Here is a 19,350-nt window from a genome sequence, read left to right as displayed (position 1 = left end):
GACTACTGTTGAAGCTGTACAATATGCAAGAGCAAAGATTGGCCAAATTAAGGAACAGTATTTGGGGAACACTGTCTTTTGGAGCAGCTATGTAAGAGATGTGATGGTGTTGTACAAGGAAAGGCAAGAGTTTGACATTAGGCCTATTTTGTCTTTTGTTTCCCTTCTTTGTTAGCACATGCAAAAAAGGTTCCCTGAAGATGAACTGAAAGAATGGGCACGTTTTGGAATCCAGGCAATAGCAACACAATCACATTTTGATTTTGAGACTGAGAATATACAAAGACTTGTTGAAAGGAATAAAAATATATTGGTACTGAGTGATTGTGAAACACCAGAAGATGTTGTTCGACAATACAGAGACTATAAATATGTGGCTGAAGAACATGTAAAAGGTGGGTTATTTACCACCTTTCAAGACATGGTGAATTTTACTGTACGTAATGCTGCTCAGTTAGTGTGGTGTCTCAGCTTGTTGATGTCTGCACAACATTTCGAGCATCTAGTGCAGTTTGCAAACGAGGATTCAGCCTCATGAATACTATCAAGAGTAAATTGAGGAATACACTAGAGCAGAAGCATTTGGATATGCTGATGAAGACAAAGGCCTACCTCCTGAATAGGAAAGTTGACCTCAATAGAGTTTATCAGTACTAGGAAAATGGCAAGGATCGCCGTGAGAAGCAACCCTGTCACCCATCTAGTGATGCCACTTGACGTGTTAAACGGCCCTCTCCCACAGTCCATGTTTGCCTGGATGTCGGAGTTTTACAAACTATCTCCAGCGGGATAGCCCAACATTACTCAGTAGCTTTCACATCAAATTGTAAATATGTTATGCAATTTTGTAACTTATTGTGTATACGTAATATTGTATAGGATCTCAACATTTCCCCAGCCAATGAACAGTGCTCCAGTTAAGAATATTTAGTAAAATCTTATGATGGTACCACCGTTGGAGTCTTGTGCTTTTCTAAACCTGAAGTGTACTTGCCTGTGTAACCAATTCATGTGATGGCGTGTTTATCCAATTTGCAAATCGACCTAAGGACCCTTAACTTGGCCCTGTATGTGTGAAAATGCACCATCTTTTCACTTTTTCAGTAAACCTTTGGAGTGACATTTGGCGCTGCACACGTGCAGTCTCGTTCCTAGCGCACATAGCCATGGTTGCAGCGTACAGGGACCCTCCACTGCCGCACACAGAGGAAAGAATTAGAGGGAACATTGGTCATGGAATCACTGTAAGATTTGGTAGACGCATCAACAAACCAAAGAAATATGGTGATTTTGTATGTGACTAACTCGCCTTCTTCTGCAATGTTTTAGAGAGGAAGATGTGTTGTAATCACAGTTACTGCCGGGTGCCATGACCATAGCATGCGACAATAACTGACTGTAACTCACCTGCACGCGACATGGCCTACGTTGCCATATCACCATTCCCCATTGGTTCCCCCAACCTTCCATATTCTAAGGTACACTGTTGTGCCGTTTTGATAACGTTTTCTCATGACAGTTGAACTGATCTGCGCTGCTGCTCAGATGTGTATGGGGCTGTTGCATTAAACTCAACTGGAACCTTACAGTTCCTGCTTCGTTATTACACCAACTCATGCTAATTTAATTACAGATTTACACCAACTAGAAACACTAGCTGCTTGTTTCACAACGGAAAATAATTATGAGTCAGCGGATTCTGTTTTCCTGGAAAGTCTTACTTCTCAGGAAAGAAGGTAGCAGTGGCGGCTGACATGTAAGGAGGGCAGGGGTGAGGGGGGCTCAAAATTAAAAGTAAAAAACAAGTTCAAAAAATGAATCCCACTTACCTTCCTAGCACAATGTCCTCTACCTCATTTGGGTCTTCTCCAGGCAGGCAGGCTCCAGGAAACTGCAGTTACCAATCCTGGCGCTGTTCTCAGGCTGCATGAGAGCAGAGCCAGGATTGGACAGAGTGACCTGGAGCCCTATGCAGTCTCTAACCCAGCAGTCGTAAACAGCTAGGTTACAGAAGTTTAAAATGCGCACGTCTGGCTGGCCGTCTAAGACTGGCAGCAGCAGAAATCAGAAAGCCCCACCCCGGTCCTAATGCTCGGCTTGGGGCAGGGTATTGAAAAATAAAATGGTAATAAATTAAATGTAATTACTATTTTATTTTTCTATCTCTGGGGGCAATTTTTTAGTGGAGCAAAGCTCCTCCTCCTTAACGGAGGAGCGCCCCTGGAAGGTAGTGTCCCTTGACTCATTATGTATTACACACTGTTTGTATTTTTGGTTTTGTACAGGGTTTTTCTTCAACATTTGACTATGGGAACAGCTGCACCACATGCTAATAAAAATCACGGCTTGCAGTGACAGCCTAGCGGCGGTGGCCTGTTAATTCCCTTTATCATGGCTGTCAAGCCTTACTCCTGCAGAACACCTCTGGATAGGTCTCTCTCGCATCACACACAGGAATGTGCACATTTTATAGATAGTCGCGAAAAAGCACTGGGCCTCTGCCTTCCCTATGTGCCCCGCAGCAGGGTCAACCACAATAATCTGAGTAGGATAAACATTTTTAATAACTGGCTGTATCAGTCAAGCTGGCCGTGAAGCTAACAAGCTTTTAAAACTATCACAGTCTTTTGGACTTCTGACTGAGTACTAATGTGGATGTAGTGCACTATCCAAGAGCTGATTAAAGCAGCAAATGTCAGTGGGGGATACATGCCTTCTGCATGTATCCCCCACTGCTCCAGTGATTCTCCCGCTCTTTGGATATCTGCATTTGTAAAGTGATGTGCTTCTTTAATGCTTCTCCTAACCTTCTCCTGCTGCCTCTTTTGTGAGTGTGTGATAGAGATACCAGGTGTGTTGAAATTAATTGTGCCCTTGGTCTCGTGTTCCATTTTGTGCAGACAAAATTGGCGGGAGGCATGACCCTGAGGCTGCATTACTGGTGCTTACCTATTCATCCACCAGGTCCTGAACTCTGCGCTGCTACTGCAGCTGCCAGTCATAGCCCCCCCACCGCCAGCATCAGCCGGCATGCCTTGGGTTGGCGGGGCGGGCGGAGGGGGAGCAGGGGGTAGGGTGGTAGTGGGGGGCACGTGATTGATGGAGGGAGGGAAATTTATTTTTCAAAAAATCACTTACCTTGCCGCCTCCTGGTCCCGCATCGCTGCTCCTGTTCTCCTGGTTCCAATTTTAAGAACAGGAAGCAGGCAGCCAGGTCCCTTCCCTAAGCCAATCCCAACGCTGCAATTGCAGCATTGTGATTAGTCTGAAAGCAGTGACACGCCACTAAGCCAGGGGCTGGAGGGGTGGCTATGTTCTCCATGCAGGCTGTAATGCAGCCTTCATGGAGTAGTGGGAAAGTGCGTATGACTGGTTTGGGCATCCAGAGAGGGCCAACCAAACAGTCCCTGCGCAGCTTTTAGGAGTGGGCAAACCACTCCTCTACTGCCCTGCTTGCAGAGCAGAGCAGCCCCACCCACCCGCCTGACAGCAAAGCAACCAAACATAAAATGATAATAACTGAAAGTTATTATTATTTTCGGTATTTGCTTCTGCACTGCTTGAAAGCAGTGGAGCAACGCTCCTCTGCCATAGCGGAGAAGCCTCCCCTGCTCATAGCCTCTCCGTGCACCTGCTCAGAGTCAGACCTGGTCTGATCTAATACCGGCTTGGACTGCACTTCGTGGGACACCTTGACAAACCTGCCTTGCTGTTTGGTTCGCCCGTGGATTCTCTGCATCTCCATCTCCACCTACGCCTCGCGGAACCCGCTGCGCGGGTCCCGCTTCGCGGAGGGGCGCTCTCCTTCGTGGGCTGTTAGCTGCTGCTGGAGTAAGACAGGGGCTGAGGGCTGCGAGCAAGAGGGCTGGGACTACATTTCCCAGGAGTCCCAGTAACCCCGCCCGTTCCACCTGGGCTGCTCTCCCTCCCCGCCCCGCCCCCAACGACCGGGTGATTTAATACCGGCTTGGACTGCACTTCGTGGGACACCTTGACAAACCTGCCTTGCTGTTTGGTTCGCCCGTGGATTCTCTGCATCTTCATCTCCACCTACGCCTCGCGGAACCCGCTGCGCGGGTCCCGCTTCGCGGAGGGGCGCTCTCCTTCGTGGGCTGTTAGCTGCTGCTGGGGTAAGACAGGGGCTGAGGGCTGCGAGCAAGAGGGCTGGGACTACATTTCCCAGGAGTCCCAGTAACCCCGCCCGTTCCACCTGGGCTGCTCTCCCTCCCCGCCCCCAACGACCGGGTGATCATCGTAATAGCTATATTTTAACGTGTGAATACCGCTGCGGGACCGTCTGTGGCCGTCAGGGGCCAAAGGAGGCCGGGCCGGGCCACCCCCCTTGGTTCTCGCACTTGATCCAAGGTACCTGTTTGCTATAAACTGCGGCGAAATATATTTTTGTACTTGAATGATGCCATCCCCGGCCAAGGAGAGCACACCGTTGAAGCCGGGAGGAGCTAAAAGCAGGACCTTAGAGAATTATTTCTCACGGGCCGGGGGGGAGGGGGACAAAGAGTGTAACTTGTCTCGGCTAAGAGCAGAAAGGAGACGCTCAATAGACAATTTGAAAAATACCCCTCTCGGAGAACAATCTACTATGCCCAGGGAGGAGTTGTCTTTTATAGATGATGTCCCACTTCTGTTGAGGGATCATATGAATATTACACCAGCAGAAGCTATGATCATAGCCCCAGTTACTAGCCCTAGTCCCACCAGAGTGACCATAGACCTAGTCTCCCAACCACTGCGGGACCCCAAGGCCAACACAAACCCACCCATATCAGTAAGCGTGCTAAGATCTCATGGGGCCCCCCCCTAACAAACGTCGAAGGGCGTACAGGGAAGGAACAAATCTAAAAATTCCCGTTTGGACTTTGGGAAGTCTGCTGTCAAACCGCCTGTAGTAGTGGCAAAGTCACAGGCTGATTCTCACTCTAAACCTGCTGACCAGGATAACCCAGCCCCCGCCCCGACAATAAAGGTGGGAACTAATATTGCTAACCTCCCCCTATCTGTTGTTCCCCTGGGGAATCTGGAATTCTTGTTAAGGTCTCTATTATTACCAATCAGCGAGAGTTTAAAAAAGATTGAGACTAGACTAACCGCACTGGAGACCGTAGTAGGTAGTCTGAAAATCCCGGCTGAGCACCAGGATAGGAATTTAGCACCCAGCACTATTAACGCAGCCACCGAACAGCCTGTACATAGAGCCTTAAACACACTCCCGTTACATGCAGTAAATACGGTGGGTTCACAACAGGCCACAAAGAATAATTCCGTTCCAACCAGGCCCTCTAACTTTAACATCCCTATTCCCCCGTCTGGCCCGGTTAACTTGGTACAGCAGGTAGACAGTACCCCACTGATCCCCCTAATGAAGCTTCCCCCAAGACCACGTAGGCCCAATCTACCCCCCGAGACCAATGATTTTACTGTTGTCTTGGCTGGAGTTCCCCCACTTGAAGCAGGGGAAACAGAGGACTTCTGTGCCTTGAAAAGTAGGGTCATTAAGTGGCTAAACATAAATAGACCTCTCCCGTTACACCTTAATAATGAAATCATAATGGTAAGAAGGGTGCCATGGGTGGGGAGAACTCAGAAATCTATTGTTGGGGATTGCATACTGACAAGTTTTAGGGATACAGATACAGTGACCTATATTTGCCAAGGGGAAAACAGATCTAGGGAATCCACTATTCACACCCTTCGGGTGTCTTTCTTTTTTCCTATTAGCCCAGCCCCACTGCAGTCGCAACAAAAGCAAAACAACTGGGAGAGGGTTGGCAGGAGGGGGAGACACCAGGACTCTAATCATAGATCATCATTTGGCCGTCAGGAACCTCCTTTTCACACCTATAATCGGTTCAATGGTCTGAATGATTTAGAGGGGGTTGATTGACAGATGGATAATGCCCCTCAGGGTCATATGGAGGAGAGTGTCCAGGCAGAGGTGGTGGGTGAACGGAGCCCTAACGTTCAACTAATTGTAATGTCTGACGTAGGAAATCCAGGGTATGATGAACCGAATGTTACATTAATAGACTGTTCAGGAGGGGGGTACGGGCTGGCCACGCAAGGTCCGACACAGGAGACTTTATTACATCAACAGGAGGGTTTAAAAGTGCGAGGGGAAGGTATGAGACTGATTTCCTGGAATGTTGCGGGGATAGCGGGCAAATTCTCCAACAAGGATTGGGTCGATTACATTAGAAACTTTCATGTCATATGTCTCCAGGAGACATGGGCGTTGGCAAGTGATTACCACCTACAGGGCTATAAGTGTTTTTTTGTTTCCGCCCGAAAATCTAGATCGGGGAGAGCAATGGGTGGGTTGTCCATCTACGTAGATCTAGACCTCCCAGGCACCTGGTCTTCTCCAGATTGGAGTCTACATGGGATCCAGGTAGCTCGGTTTCTTGGGAAGGGGCTAAGATTCTCTGTCTTTAACATCTATAACTCAGAGTCAGTAAATAATTGTATCCCCCTACTAGCGGATTTAGACCAGAGGCTGGAATCAGAAACAATATCCCAAAACAAGGGGCAGCCCTGCGGGTTATTATTAATGGGAGATTTTAATTGTCATCTCTGCCCAGCACTGGTCAAGGCAAACTTAGACTGGTCACAATGCCCATTAAAAAAGGGGCCGCACTTCTCTCACACACCCACTGGATCGGCTCTGGACCTCCTACTGCTTAAGTATGACTTAGAACATACTATTAATATGATTGACCCTCAGTCAGATGGCACACTCCCCCCAACTTTTAAGGGTAGGGGCTGCGCGTCCTTTATAGATTATATTTTGGTCTCGAGATCCCTGATAAATAAAACAATCAGGGTAGGGATAGAATGGAGCAGTTTTAGCGATCACAATCCGCTTGTATTGGTGCTCTCATATAGGGTGGGGGCCGGCACTAACCCCCGTGGTACAATCGAGGAGAAGGCAACGGACCAAGGCAGGCGGCTGAAATGGTCCAAAATAGATGGGGCAAAGTTTTTTAAAACCCTGGGTTACAAGGGTTTACATGCCATTAACGATTGCCTTGATTTAGAAGTTCAGGGAGCAACGTTATTGGATGCATTTGAGCAGATTGCCAATTTGATTGATGGCCTACTTAAGTCCGGTGCACCCTCACGTAACCTGGTCAACCCACGGTGGTTTGACAAAGACTGCTCCAAGGCACTAAGGGAGCTGAAATGCTGCCTGAAGCAAAAACCGAGGGACTCCCAAAAAGTTAGGGCGTGCAGAGTGAATTATAATAATGAAATTAAAAGGAGGAAACTTGCCCTGCAGGCTGAGGCGTGGGCTGATTTAAGAGAAGCAGGGGAAAGAAAGGATCTCGCAGGTTTCTGGAGAATTATTAATAATCCGACCTTTCAAGAGAAGGATTCCCCAGATATTGGGGCTAACATCCTCCCTGAACAGTGGACAACACATTTTAGAGGCTTATATAATTATGAGTCTGGTACCTCTGCAGATCCTTCGGTAACTATAAGTCAGATTTCCCCGGTGGTATTTTCACTCAAAGAGATCACAGTAGGGATGGAGGGTTTGACTAAGAATAAAGCTCCGGGCCCGGATGGGATCCCCCCTGACCTATTCCTCAGTAACATAGACTTATGGGCCCCTTTAATGACCAGGGTCATAAATACTGCCATCTCTTGTGACCTTCCGCCATCGTGGTCAAAAGCAATTATTGTGCCAATTTTTAAAAAGGGCAATAGGGATGACCCTAAGTGTTACCGGCCAATCTCCCTTATTGACGTATCGGCCAAACTTCTGGGTAGGGCAATCTTGAATAGATTGACGGAGTGGACCGACGAGAATAACATCTTCTCGGATACCCAATACGGGTTCAGGACAGGGAGGTCCACTAGCGATCAATGCCTGAACCTTTACATGCTGACTGCCAAATACACTCTGGCCAGTGAAGAACCTATCTATATGGGTTTCATGGACTTAGCAGCAGCATTTGACCATGTCAACAGAGGGAAGTTATGGGACCTGATGTCAAGCATGGGGATTGAGAGTGGTCTAATTGCCATATTAAGGGAATTACACAGTGACACCACGGCCAGGGTCCGATTTAACAGGGAGGGAGGTTTGACTGACTCCTTTCCATGTAAGAGTGGAGTCAGACAAGGCTGTATCCTCGCCCCTTTTTTGTTTTCCCTTTATATTAATAATTTGGAGCAGTTTCTTTTGGGTCTAAAAGCTGATTGCCCTAGGGTTGGGCAGAGACATATTCCGGTCCTGCTTTACGCGGACGACGCGGTTTTGATAGCGCGTACCCCGCGAAGTCTACAAATTTTGATAGACGGGTTCGTCAAGTTCATGAGCACCTTGGACTTATTTGTCAACCTGAGCAAATCTTATGTGCTCCTGGCCGGTAAAAAACCGTCCTCTAAGTTTACCTATACAATTGGTACTCATATTATAGAGGAGGTTAAAACGTTCTCCTACCTGGGAGTGACTTTTGATGGTGCTTTGCAGTTTAACTCCCTGGTGACAGAACGCTGTAGTAAAATGATTGCCTCTAACGGGGCAATAGCAGGCTATGGCAGGAGATTAGGTCGTTGGAGCCCGGAACAGGTAGTGAATTTGTACCGCTCCGTAACATGCTCAAAAGTAATTTACGGGGCAGAAGTATGGGGATTTGTGAACACTACCAGAATCCAACAGGAAGAAAATAAATACTTGAAATCTGTTCTGAGGGTACCATCCAGCACTGCTGGATTTATAGCACATAGGGAGCTTGGGAGGCCTTACTTGGATGACCTGTTAAAACTCAGGCCTCGCATCCCCTGGCTTAAATATGTGAAAAAATCCCTAGAAGATTTAGGCTTCGGAAACCTCTTCACGAACCCAACAACAATCTTAGCCCAGCATAAAAAACAAATAGGGGAATTTTTTCTAGAGCGGAAAACCCGAGAAAGAGCTGAGGCAGAAATACTTAAAAAAACGGTGAGGGCACATAACCTGGTGAAGAGTGTGGAGGGTATGGAGCCTTACCTGTACCTAATGCATAACGCACAGGACAGATTCCTCATGTGTCGTTTTAGATTAAATTTATTATCTTTTGTGTTGGCTTCACCAGCAGGCTTTTCTATGTCAATTGAGCAGAAGGGACCCTGCGGCTGCGACAACAGGTCTCCGCAGGACACGCTTCATTTTGTTTTGCTCTGTCCATACTACTCTATGCCCAGGCGTAGTTTCCTTGTAAATATTTTTAAAAATGCCCATCTGGAACATGCTAGGGATGCACTAGTTTTCTTGCAAAAAGCCTCCGATCCACTTACCTTGTGTTGTGTAATGAACTTTATTAAGGTTGCGGTCCGATTAAGGATGACTAGGGGCTAGTTATGAAAGTTTATTACCATTGAATGTATGTTTACTTGTATACAGATATTTTTATCTATGTTAACTTTGTACAAGGATCTTGCTCAATGTTTAATAATTTCTTTTAAACAATGTATATATGCTTGTGTTTTTTTGGTGCTTTTTAACCACCGAATAAAGATTCTTGAAATGAAATGAAATGAGTCAGACCTGGTCTGATCTTCTAAACGCCTGCCGGCAGACCTGCCCTACCTCCAGCAGGGTGAAGTCCTTCTTCTCTCTTTACCCCTGTTTTTGTTTACTGTGGGAGGGCTGGAAGGATAAACAGACACAGAGGCTGAATATATTTGTTAATGGTGATGTCTTTAATAAAGTATTGTAATAAACAGAAATTAATGGTCAGTATGGTTCGATCCAAATTCGTTCTGAGTATTGTTCCCTTTTTCTTCAAGGTTCCTCTTCTCACGAATAGCACTTCCAGCAGGCTTGGAGAAGGAGTTAAAAACAGCGGTAAGTATGATGTTTTATTTTCTTCAGGGGTCTTTAATCTACCCGCCACCAAACCTCCTTCCAGAGTCGTTCGGTGTGTTGAGGGTTACAGGGGGATGTGCAGGGTGATATAAGGGACAGGAGTGCTCAAAATAAAGATGCAGGGTTTCCTTCCTCTTGAAATGAAAAATCTCAATAACAAAAAAAATTAGGGATAGCAAACTCCTTACATACGGCGGTCTCTAGGTTGTTCCACATAGAACGAACCTTAAAACCTAATTTCTTCTGGAAACCCGGCTTCTGTGTTTCCTCTCTTGATTACTTCCCTCTCCCTACTGTTTTTTTTTTATGTAAATGTAGGTATACTTATATAGCGCAACCTGTCACCACAAAGGTCATCCTGGCGCTTGCCTAGGGAACCCGTCCTGGTATTCCCCTGTGAGAAGCCCCGACAGGGTGTCCACAGGGTGAAAGTCAGGCATCCCGCCGCGAGGGGCCGTTGTGGAGATTAAGCAAGCTATTGCCCAGAGTCGCAGAGTGTGAACCCATGAGTCGAGGAGGCACCGGGACGAGAATTATCGAGTCTGTGGAATTTTTAGCCCAAGACCCGCCGGGGCGGGGAATTGAACCCTGGTCCAGGACCGATCTCAGATTCCGGGTCTGCCGCCTCTAACCCCTGAGCCACACTTCTCCACACTTAATGGGGGGATGTGCCTCCAACTAGACATAAGTGGTCTTTTAAAAACCAAATTATCCGTGCTCCCCGTCCTCCACTGTGCAGCTACCTCCCTTCCACCCCAATAGATTGCCTACCCTTCCCGCACTGACTCACCTGCTCTGCCGCAACTCTCCAGAGTTGCGGCCGTACTTCAGCATCCTCCTGTACGCTCCACCATTCCTCGCTCCACCTTCAAGAATGACAGCGCTCCTCAGCAGAGAATTTACAGATTAGGCCGTTAGAACATACATAAAAAGCTATTTTATAAACCCAGTAGCTTACCTGATAATTAAATTGTTTTCTTGAAACAACTGATAACTTTCCCTGCTTTATAAACTTTAAAAAGCACCTTGTAGTGTCTTACTTTAAGAGCTGATTGTTCTGTGGCTCTACATGGAATGTAGAACTCCTTGGTTGCTAACAGAGTCTGTGGAACTGTTGAGTTGACAGTTGTCAGTGCTCAGTGTTGGATGGGGTCTCTAATGTCTTTAACTTAAAAAAGACTATCTACCCTACTTCTTCTGGCTCCTGCGTTCTTGAGTGGAAGGACCCTTTTACATTTGGCGACGACAGGAAATAAGAAAAAAGACCCACTCTTACAAGAGACCCCAACACACCAATTTAATGAAGGCATCTCGCAGGGGACTACGTTCCACATCTCTTTCAAAGGAGAAGATGAACACTTATAAGTCCTGCTGCTGTAATGCGTGTGTTGAGGTGCTTATTCCCCTGCTGCTTGTTTTCCTGCCTGCACCTATTTTGCTGAAGGGCCGGACTGGCCGTTGCGGGCACTGGGCAATCCCCCGGTGCGCCGCAAGGGTGGGGGCTGGTTTTGGGCCCCTGGGGGCCGTTTTTGTTACAGGGCCGTTTATGCAAAATCAGCCCTGTAACAAAATCGGCCAAAAACTAGCCCCGGCAGAGAGCTCAGTTGCACCCCCTCTCCGGGGGCAGGCCGAGCACTTTGCCGGGGCCGGTTTTGGTTCCCAGTCCGGCCCTGTTCTGCTGACGTGGCTGTTTGCGCCGTGTGAAGAAAGCAGATCGTCTGAGGACTCTCTGGCCCCTGCTGCGTGTTTGCACTTAATTGGCTGGTGTCATTGTCTACAGCGTGTGAGGAATTTTTTGTGCTAGGACTCTGTTGAACATTTCTTTTTTGACATTTGAAACAGAGCTCTTTCGCTTCGAAGTGCTTGTGAGGTGACTGATTGCCAGGGGTCCTCTTTTTCTGTTTTGGGTCAGTCTTCAGCTGCTAGGGGCCTTTTGTGACATCTGTTACTAACCTGCATTTTTTGAATGCGTTAAGGAGCTTCTGCGCTGACACACACAGCATTTACATTTTTCAAGTGTGTCGCGGTCCTCCTTGTGTGACATCTGCTGCTGTCCTGCATTCTTGTAGCGCGCCACAGTTCTTTATTGCTGTCTCACACAGCGTACACTTTCTTCAATCGTGTTAATGACCATCAGCGCTGACACTCACAGTGTTTCTACATGTGACGTAAACCCGTCATCTCCGCCATCTTTGTTTTCATCTTTTGCGTGTCAAGGAATAATTAGCGCTGACAAGCACAGGTGCTTTGCGCGTGCCAACGCAGTTCATCACTGACAACCACAGCATTTTCTTGAGGCAGTCCAAGCTTGTCAACGTGGTTTCTCCCTGACACGCACATCATTTCTTGTGGTATTGAACGCGCGTTAACGCGGTTCACCGCTGACTCGCAAGGCAATTCCATGTGGTAGTTTGCGTGTGTTGATGCAGTTCTTCGCTGATACACACAGCGTTTCCTTGTGACACTGCTCATCCAGGTCATCACCTTACTTAACAAAATTCTTTGTTATGATAGTACTTAACAGTTACAGGTTTTCACTGTTATTTAACTGCATACTGGTCTCTGTAATTTCAGTTTGCCCTTGCATGCATGACATTTAATTATTTTCTTTCACTACAACATTGATGGTGTGTGCTATTTACATTTAACTTCTGTGTCCAGGTATTCTATGTAATTTCATCATTCAAAATCTACCAGCACCTCCCTTCTTTTTATCTTCTCCGGGTGAGCCTGTTCTTCAATGGCTAAAGTGGAAAAAAGTTTTTGGCCATTATGCCAGGGTTTGTGGCTTTCTCCCATTGTTATGGCCCGCAAAGCTAATGGTGAGGCCAGACTCTGTGTGGATTTGAGGTAGTTAAACCAGGCTGTGGTGGTGGATCATTACCCTCTACCTTATATAAATGAAATGCTATGCTTGTTAAGTGGTGCCAAACACTTCTCCTCCCTTGATTTGACTTCCGCCTACCACCAGTACAAATAGCATCCTATCTCTCAAGATCTCACAGCCTTTGTGACACCATTTGGCACTTTACATTTTTTGAGAATGCCTTTTGGCCTCATTTCAGCTGCCTCTCTGTTTCAGAGAGTCATGGAGTGAATTTTGAAGGGTTTTGACGGAGTGAAAGTCTACCAGGACGATGTCCTTGTGTTTGAGGTTGACACCAAAGAACACGACTCCAGGATGAGAGCTGTTCTAAGAAGATTGTGTGATGCAGGTCTCACTCTGAGAGCCGATAAATGTCGTTTTGATGTGGCAGACATTGAATATTTAGGGCATTTGTTATCACCTAATGGCATCAAGCCAAAACCTACTCTAGTTAACACTATCACCAATCTCAGGGCTCCTCACGATAAAGACGAACTTGTACAATTTTTAGGGATTACAGAATTTTATCACAAGTTCATTATCAATTTTGTAGGTGTCACTGAACATTTAAAATATCTGTTAAAAAAGGGATCTGAGTTTGTTTGGTGTGAGTCTTGTGATAAAGAATTTCAGAATTTGAAAGATCTATTAAACAAAGCTCCAGACTTAGGTAGCTTTGACCCTAGTAAACCATCTTATTTAATGACTGATGCTAGTTCAAATGGTTTTGAAAATTGAAGTTTGATGATCGTAAAGCTGTGAAAGAAACAGTTGTATCAGTGGGAGACTGGGTCAAAAATGAGTCGCCCTGCCTGAGTACATGTAATTCCAAATTTAGTAAACCATTTAAAGTTATTAAGGTTTTTACAAATGCCATTAAAACCAGTGATCACAGAGTTTGGAATCTCAACAGGGTATCAATATGTCATCCCACAGATGTGTCTGATTTCTCGGGTTCCACTTCATCTAGGTCTCTTGTGGATGGGAACTTGTGACCTCACCGGCAAATCAGACGTCCCGGCAAGTTGCGAGATTTTGTGTAAGGATCTTTAGAAGTCCACATTTTACATTGTTTGGTTACTCATTATTTATAAGGTGAATGTTTTTATGTATATTAAGGGGGAGGTGATATAGTGTCTTACTTTAAGAGCTGAGTGTTCTGTGGCTCTTCATGGAATGTAGAACTCCTTGGTTGCTAACGGAGTCTGTGGAACTGTTGTGTTGACAGTTGTCAGTGCTCAGTGTTGGATGGGGTCTCTAATGTCTTTGACTTAATAAAGACTATCTACCATGCTTCTTTTGGCTCCTGCGTTCTTGAGTGGAAGGACCCTTTTACACACCTCCTGCCGTTTTCAGTCGACCCTCTCTAAAAACGGGGACAGGAGCTACATTCCCTGAAATCTGCCGGGACAGATGGTGACAAACCGGGACCATCCGGGCAAATCCGGAAAGCCTGGTCACCCTAGGTTCAGGGTCAAGCATGCAAAACTGATTTACATATAGCTGGGTCCAAACTGGAAGGGTGTGGTGAGAAAAGAACAAGATGGATTTAACCCAGATCTTTGGCCGGAGGTGAACGTTTGATTTCTTCAGCATTCCATCCATCAGATGTTCTTTTTGCATTTGTCGTCCTAAGTGTGAAGGGTATGCCCAGAGGTTGGTCCCATGCTCGCTATGCCACCAGATGAGGGGTGATACCTCAAAACCGGTCCCAGGATGCTTGTTTCTGGTCCAGGGAGGACCTGTCCTGGCAGTTCGGGCTGGACTGTTCCCATGGGGAGCAGGGTCAAGACTGATTTGCATATGGCTGGGTCTAACCTGGAAGTGCATGGCGAGCAAAAAATGATGGATTTAACCCAGATCTGTGACTGGAGGTGAATGTTTTATGTGTCCAGCATTCCGGTCATCATCTGCAAGTGGAGTACCGAGTGACAAAACTCCGCAAACTCCACTAGCGGAGAGGAGTTTACCCCCCACCCCTACTCACTACATGGTGTACCCATGATTTTGACACTGGGGCAGGACATCAGTGAAGAGTAAAATCTCTACTGGTTGTCTGATAATGTGTGAGTCAGCATCAAGGAGGAAGTCTCCAAGATACTGGAGTTAAGGGTTATTGAGCCTTCAAACAGCCCTTGAACCAGTCTAGTGGTGTTGGTCCCCAAGACTGCCCCTCCCGGTGCTGCTCCAGACCTTTGGTTCTGTGTAGATTACCGGGGGCTCTGCAGAAGGTATGTATGTATGTATATTTTAGGCTTTTATATTTGGATCAGTCTGATCTTTGTGATCCCAAACCACCGTGAATGTGTTTAAATAGACTCTGAAAGACTACATCCTCTTCAGACGCATCCAACCATTTCTTATGCGAAATCATTTTGCAATCAATTTCACAAACAAAATCATGTGAGTCATCAAAAGTTGAATTAGATGAAGAATCAGAAATGTCATTAGAAACTAATCGTGAAAGTGTGTCTGCCACAAAATTGTCAGAACCAGGAACATGTTTTACTGTAAAGTCAAAACATTGTAAACTAATAATCCACTTAGAGATTCTTGGAGAAATGGCATCAATTCCCTTATTAACTAAAACCTCACACAAAGGTTTATGATCCGTCCTGACACTAAAAGAAGTTCCCCATAGAAATTTCTTTAGTTTTTTAATAGCCCAATAGACAGCAAGGGCCTCCCTCTCAATAACTGAATATCTAGATTCAGCTCCTTTTAGACTTCTTGAAATAAACATAATAGTGTTCTCAGGAGCAGTCCCACCTTGATACAAGACCGCACCCAGTCCCTTTTCACTTGCATCAGTAGAAATATTAGAACACTTTGTAGGATCAAAGTTTCTCAGATTAGGAGCATTTTTTTATTTCTTTTTTTCAACAATCTCTTTTTCACACAACTCATTCCATAAGAACTTATTACCTTTCTTTAATAGACTTCTCATGTGAAAAGTGACTTCAGCAAATTTTTTTATGAACTTATTATAGTACTCAGCCATACCCAATACGTTCTTCCTTTGAGATGGGAGTATTCAAATGTGTTATTGTGTCAACCAAATCAACTTTTGGAACCACACCTTCAGCTGTTATGGTGTGACCAAAATAGTCAATTCTGTTAAGACCAAATTTACATTTTTCCCGCTTGATGGTGAGATTGTGAGAAGTAAGTCTTTCTAATACCTGCCTAACCCTGTTTCCATGTTCAAGTTCATCACACCCATACACAAGAATGTCATCCTGAAAGACAGAGACCCCTGGAATCTTCGCTAGTACTTTTTCCATAACTCTTTGGAAAACGGAGGCTGCAGAGACCAAACCAAATGGGAGCCTGACAAATCTAAAAGTACCAAAAGGTGTGACAAAGGCAGTTAAATCTTTGGAAACCTCATCTAACAAAATCTGATGATACGCGGGGGTCAAATCGATCGTGCTGAAAAATTTCGCACCACGCACCATGCTTAAAATCTCTGAAATATTTGGAAGAGGGTATTTGTCAACTAAACCACATTTATTAAGCTGCCTACGGTCCACACATAGGGGTCCATTATGATATCGGGCGGATTGCCTCCGCCAGGCTGGCGGTAGCCACTGCCAGCCTGGCGGAGGCAATCCGCCCGATATCATAACCAGATTTCCCCCCGCCATATTAGGATGGCGGGGGGACCACGGCGGACGGAAAGACCGCCCGCCACTTTTCCGCCCCGGTCGCCTTGCAGCCGGGCGGAAAAGGAATAATATGGGGGCGGTGTCTAATAGACACCGCCAGACATATTATGATGTGTGGTTTTCACTCTGGAGGCCCCCTGCGGGCCCCCAGAGTGAAGTACAGGTGGGGGGTGCACATGGGGGGTACCTGTGGTACCCCCCTTCATTGTCATTGACAAAGCGGCAGGCACCGTGCGGTGCCTGCCGCTTTGTAATGACAATGTGAAAGTGCATTTTCAGCATTGTGGTGGGCTGTGCAGAGAGCACCGCCCGCCACAATGCTGAAAATACAGGATGTGCCCGCCACTGTGGCGGGCACATCCTAATAGCACCCCCGGGACCCCCGCCCTTATGGCGGGCGGTCCCGATTTACGATGTGATGACGGGCGGGCAAAGTCCGCCCGTCATCCTAATGAGGCCCATAGTCTCAGGGACCCATCTGCCTTTCTAGCTGCAACGACCGGAGCTAACCATGAAGTCCCTTCAACCTCTTCAATAATTCCCTGAGATTTGAGCTTGTTCAACATTTTTTCAACATTTCATCTCTTACAGTAAATGGAACATTTCGTATCTTGCTGGAAACAGGAATTGACCCAGGAATTAATTTTATTTTATGACAATAGCCTTTGAGACACCCTAACCTCTCTCCAAAGTCTTTTGGAAATTCATCCATTAATTGTGTTTGTAATGATGATCGAACATAGGTAACCAAGGGATTGTTTACAGATTTCACGGATTCCTTAAGAATGATGGGAGGACTGCTATTAGGGTCTAGCATGACCCCTAGATCTCTCTGATGCCACCAACTAATGATGCTATCACCCTTCTTAGAGACATAAATCTTACCAGAAGCAAACCGTCCACCATATTCAATCAAGCCCACAAAATAACCACTCAACTCTATGGGATCTCCTCCATAAGCAGTAGGTCTAATGTCAGGTTTAAAAAGTTTTACCCTGGAGCATAGGTTGTCAGTAAAGAATTTGTTAGAGACAATGGTAATTTTCGCACCAGAGTCAAAAAGAACCTTCGTTTTGTGACCTTCCACAAGAATAAAACCTAAAGGTCCATCACCACCAACTTGAACAACAATCCTCCCACATTCAAAATCATGTTGAACATTCTCGTTATCATGAGTGATCTCACTGACACTCTGTTTCGAAGCCTTGATTTTACACGCACTTACAAAGTGACCCTTTTTTTTACAAAACGAGCACGTGGCATTTAAGGCTGGGCAACTCTTGTCGCTAGCCCAATGCCCTGAATTATTACATCTAAAACATTTATTTTCTTTTTCGAATTTAATATTGGGTCTATTAATTATTTTCTTCTTTGTGTAAGTTTTAACTTGAGGCTCTTTAGATTTAGTTGACACATTTGTATTAATCGCAGAGACATCCTTACTTACATCCTTATTTATGTCTTTCTTAATTTCTTTCACACATTCTAGAGAATGTTCAATTCTTTTAACTATTACCAAAACCTCATCTAATGTGGGTTCATCTTTGAGCCACAGTTCATCTCGTATTTTCTCAGAAACACAACCAAGCATGAATTGATCGTGAATCCTCTCTTCTATAAGAGTATCAAACTTACATGTGGAAGCTAAGCGTCTAAGATCAGTCATATAGTTTTCAATACTCTCTCCTTCTTTCTGCAGGCGCCTACCAAAATGATAACGTTCCAAAATTGTACTAACTTTTGGTAAATAATGTGCATCGAGTTTGTAAATACATAGTTCAAATTAATTCAAAGTTGTTGCTATACTGTCAGGAACATCAGCAAGATGAACAAATACGTCCTGCTCTCTGAACCTAAACAGTGCATGAGTAATGCTGTCTTTCTTTCAACACTAAGTGAAGTGCCACAAACACGTGCTTATCCTTCAAAAACTTTTTTCCACTTGGACCATTTTATAGGTGGATCTCCAGGAGATTGTAGAAAGAAAGGAGCTGCTGTTACATTCTGCATGTTTAGAAGAATAAATAAAATGTAATGAGTCAAAAGAATTGAACGTCTTAATACCAGACACGCTTAATTCATAAATGCTGTGCGTGTCAGCGTCAAAATGTAAATGTTAAAATGAGAAGTGTACATCAAATGAATATGTGTGTATCAGCTTCCCTTGAAATAATGTGTGTACATCACAGTGGATATGCACAGAACTGTAAATTAAACTACTTTAAGAACAATGTGTGTGCATCACAAAAAATGGATAATGACACACTTGTATAGAAATGCTATGTGTGTCAGCGTCGAACTGTATTTCTAAAGATGATGAGTGTACATTAGATCATTGTGTGTGCATCACTGATGATGAGCATCTCAAAGCAATCTTCTTTTAAAATATTGAAGAATGTGTGAACATCACAGGTGATGAGAATAACTTATTAAATTTCTTTAAAACTGTGTGCGCATCACAGTCAAAGTGCGCAAAGCGTAAGACTGTAAAGTAAATTTCCTTAAGAACAATGTGTGCGCATCACAGACTATGTGCGCGTGGCAGTAATGTGGGGAGGAGATCGTAGATCGTTTACTTGATAGATATTGTTTACTTGTCGAGCAGCTCCAAAATACACACAAGATGGCGGCACGGCAAACGACTTAAGCCGTGATGACGCCACACCTCTTGTTAAAAGGTTTCTACAGCTTGACAATCGACGTTGTCCGCAATGACGTCTCGCAGTACTCCCAAGGTGGTGGCTTGGTAATGGACGTTTAGCGCGATGACATCACGCGTAGATGGTTGCCGCTCTAGTCTTTGCCCCGTAAGCAGATGCGAGTAGAACAAAGGCTCCTCGCGGTGAAGTGCGCGCATGGGAAAGGGAACGTTGAAGAATTTTAAATCAAAACTTCAACTGTATGTAAAATCTTATAAAATATATCATATAATGTCCCACAAAGCC

The 19,350-nt window shown here is 45.3% G+C and overlaps 1 protein-coding gene across 1 annotated transcript in view; it reads right to left on the bottom strand.

Moving 5' to 3' along the window:
* ATAD1 (ATPase family AAA domain containing 1) overlaps window positions 1-1,875 on the bottom strand; it is a 291,020-nt gene extending 289,145 nt beyond the window's left edge. The window contains exon 1 of the mRNA XM_078642892.1: window positions 1,830-1,875. The gene's annotated coding sequence lies outside the window, so the exon portion shown is untranslated. The remainder of the gene's footprint in view (window positions 1-1,829) is intronic.
* Between the last annotated feature and the right edge of the window lie 17,475 nt (window positions 1,876-19,350).

The sequence above is a fragment of the Lissotriton helveticus genome, chromosome 5_1 (assembly GCF_964261635.1).
Source record: "Lissotriton helveticus chromosome 5_1, aLisHel1.1, whole genome shotgun sequence".
Classification (NCBI taxonomy): domain Eukaryota; kingdom Metazoa; phylum Chordata; class Amphibia; order Caudata; family Salamandridae; genus Lissotriton; species Lissotriton helveticus.
This window is presented reverse-complemented; position numbering and strand designations above follow the sequence as displayed.